This window comes from Bidens hawaiensis, unplaced genomic scaffold (genome assembly GCF_021521415.1).
Source record: "Bidens hawaiensis isolate Kalapana, Puna unplaced genomic scaffold, B.hawaiensis_p1.1 tig00009067_1, whole genome shotgun sequence".
NCBI lineage: Eukaryota > Viridiplantae > Streptophyta > Magnoliopsida > Asterales > Asteraceae > Bidens > Bidens hawaiensis.
In genome coordinates, this window is record NW_027491664.1 from 45,690 (window position 1) to 49,503 (window position 3,814).

At 37.6% G+C, this 3,814-nt stretch overlaps 1 pseudogene; it reads right to left on the bottom strand.

The window, feature by feature from the left end:
* Positions 1-2,762: 2,762 nt before the first annotated feature.
* Positions 2,763-3,302, bottom strand: LOC143530902 (large ribosomal subunit protein uL24z pseudogene; annotated as a pseudogene).
* Positions 3,303-3,814: the final 512 nt, after the last annotated feature.

The following is a 3,814-nucleotide window of genomic DNA, read 5'->3' on the forward strand; positions in this document are numbered from 1 at the left end:
GCATGTAATGGTATCTTATGAACCTAACTTGTCTGTAAAAATGAATTTGTAGTTATCTGAGTGTTGCCACTTGGTTAGTTGATTGTACACATTTTCAAGTTAGTCTTTGATTGGATATATACCATAAAATAAAGAAATTCAGATAATTAGGCATAGACATGCTTTTGCAGATTTCGGCATACTATAATCTTGTTGATTAGTTTAGTGATGTTCACTGGTTTAACACTTATAACGAGACGTCTAGTGCAGGTTAGTGATTCCATATTTATGAAAGGTATGTGCTCTATCCATAAACGTATTTCATTTCATCGTGTCCAGTCACAAAAAAATGAAAGAAACCTAAAAGAAGAAGATTCCTCCACCAACGGTCCTTTCTCGCTAATTCACCCATATGAATACGTATAAAATTTGATCTGGGTATTTAGTTTAACAAAACTGTCTTTGGACCACAACTGCCAAACTACCCACTGTGCTGACCTTCTTTGGTGAGTATGATAAGGCTGAGGGGTGTGGAGCGCGAGAAAGGGCGCGTGAGCCCATCCGCTCGCGCCCCGGGGCGCGAGCACCACACCACCGAGGCGCGAGAGGGGCGCGAGCGCGGAAATCCAGGCAGGCGCGTATGGGCTAGCGGCTGGGATAACGCGTAAATGGCCTGGGAATGCGTAAATAGAGCCGTTGGGCTCGTTTTTTATTAAAAAAAAAATTTTTTTTTCTCTATATAACCAATATCAAACCCAAACCAACACCAATATCACATACCAATATCACATACCACACCCAAAACCCAAAATCACCCCATCTTCCAAACCTTTTTTTAAAAACATGGCTGGAAATTGGTACCAAAACCTAGATTCAGATTACAGTTACGACGATTTATGGTCGGCACCGGACGTTGCGGGGTTGGATTCGACCTAAACGTTGCGGGGGAGGAAAAAACCGGCTGAGGGGGAAGCCGTAAACATCAACGATCTTGTTGAATCCCTCAATAAATTCAACAAAACCATGGAGGTGGTCTCTAATGACAAAAAGGAAAAAAAAAGAATGAGAGATTTGGACTTCCTTACAAGAGACTTCAGTAACCTAAATCCGGTCGACCAAATGCTGATGGAAAAACAAAAGGAACGTATCCGGAAGAGGTTGATCAAAGAAGACCAAGCCGAAAAATAAGAATAATGTTTTTTTTAGTACTTTAATTTTCTTTTTAGATATTAATGTGTTTTTTTAATTAATGTGTGTTTTTTTAAATAATTTATGAGTTTTTTTAATAATACGTTTTTTTAATACATTTATAAAAAAATAAAAAAAAAACCGCTCGCGCCCCCTCTCGCGCCCCTCCACACCATGTCCCGGGGCGCGAGCACCACAACCAACACCCATCTTATCAAGTTTCTCTCTCTGCCACACGTCACAATATTATTGGCTGGCGCCCCCACTCGCGCCCCCCACACCCCTCAGCCTAAGGGCTAGAGTGAGTAAGCCATGAATAGAGATGCATATAATTGGTTTCTTACTAAACCAATTCTGGTTTTAGCCAACTGTCAAAAACGGTGCATACAATCGGTTTCTTACTAAACCAGTTCTGGTTTTAGTAAAAAAATTTTCCAAACCAGGTTAAAAAACCTGGTTTTGAATGCAAAATATATTCTTTAAATCAAACAAAGTGAACATTTTGATCTGGGTATTTTTTTTCTCAAATGCAAAATTTATAAAACATCAAATGCTGTCTTTTATCTATATTTATAAATTTAGAATCTACAAATAATAATTTGGAACACATTCTATTGAAATACTATACGTCATTTTTTTGTCTTATCGTTGCTGTCGTTACTTGGTTAGTCAAGGTTCTAATCGGTTACGGGTTAAATACTTGGGTGGTTTTTACAATAAATAACTTGTTGAGAAGAAAAACTACAGAACCTTGACAAACAGTAAACACTTATCAACTACAGCAATTACAAGAAATATAAAAAAATTTAATAATTTATTAAATGTCCTGCAATTTCTTATTTATGAAATTCTAAAATCATAAAAACTAAAAAAAACAAGACATTTATTAGGTTCCAAAATTTTGAATATAAACTATTTACAGGCTAAAAATTTATTAATGTTAAAAACACCAAGTTCTATCAGGGTTTCCCACCTTAATTAATGTACAGTTTCAAAACAGAACTCGTTGCACCAAACTGAATTTTTCTACAGTTAACTACAACCAAAACTTGTTTCCGGAAAAAAAACATATACACAACACATCTATTTACCTATAATTAAACAAGGCTAACAACAATAAAATATCAATTTCCAAATCAATCAAACTCTGAAGACTAGTTTCAAAATCATCAAATAAATGCCTCGCTAAAGTGATCCATACAAAATTAGAAAGTCCTAAAACCAAAAGGTTTTAATGAGGTGTTTGGGATTCCTTATAACTTTTCCAATAAGTTTAATAAAAGTTACAACTTTGTGACTAAAATACCAAACACCTTATAACTTTTCCAAAATAAGCAAAATCCCGTTTGATAAGAATTAGCTTATATTCTACAAGTTAAATATATGTCTTAATAAGTTGTTAAATCCACCATTCTTTAATTTGTTAAGAGTAATAAGTTGCATTAACCCGAGTAATCCAAACAACCCAAACAGCCCCTTTATCACCTAACAACAAAACCCTAATCACATTCAACAACACAAACCATAACAATTATATTATAACTTCAAACAAAAATCAAATGTCTAAAAGCATTAACCCGAGTAATCCGATATAATAAATCCATAACATAATAAAAATCACCAAAATTAAAAACTGATAAAAAGAGAACAAACAAACAAACAAACCCTAATCAATATCCTGCAAGGAAGCACCAGCCGCCACGTCCTCCGCCGTAAACTTACCCTTACTCTTATCACCACCACGTCCTTTAGCTTTCCGGTCAAGCAACGACTTCCGATCCTTATCCAGCTTCAGCTTCGTCACAACCACCTTCGAAGGATTAACCCCAACATTGACCGTCTGACCATTGACCTTCTCACGAGTGATCCTCTCAATATGAATCACCCATTTCCGACGGTACACCTGAACCACCTTCCCCTCACGGCCCTTGTAGGTCCCACGGACGACCTGAACCTCGTCGTCTTTTCGTACAGGGATTGAGCGGACGTTGTACTTGGTCCGGAGCTCCGTGGAGAGCGGCGCGCTCATTAACACGCGGCGGACGCTTGACGGCGCGGTGAAGTGTGCCTTGCGGCACTTGCGGCGGGAGCTGGTGACTCGTGGGTTGTATTTCATTTTTGGCGGCTAGGGTTTGTCTCGGAGGATGAAGAGATGGGATTATGGTGGTTATAACTTATAAATGAAGGGGGTTAGGGTTTGGTGGTCAATGACGGTTGTGCCCTTGATGTTTTGTTTATTTACATGAATTGTGTGTGTGGGGGGGAGAGAGGGGGGGGGGGGGGGGTTAACCAATTGGTTTTCGACTTTCGTTTATTTGGTTAGTTTTTTGTTTTTCGGTTTGGTTCGGATAATAACTAAAATTAAACTTGGGCTAAAATACTTACTTGGAAATATAGAGTCAGGTTAACATACAATAATTCTTAACGTACCTTAACGTAAGTGAATCACGCTCAAGGCAAAAACAAAACGCTCAAGCCAAGATACAAAAACGCTCAAGAAAATCGTAATACGATCAAAATGGGTTTCGTGAAGAAACATAAAAAAATTGATCGATTAACAATCCAAATCTATTTTTTTTCGGTGAATCGATGATTAGTTACCCATGTATTGATGATTCTGAGATGTTGGGATGTGATTTCATTGATC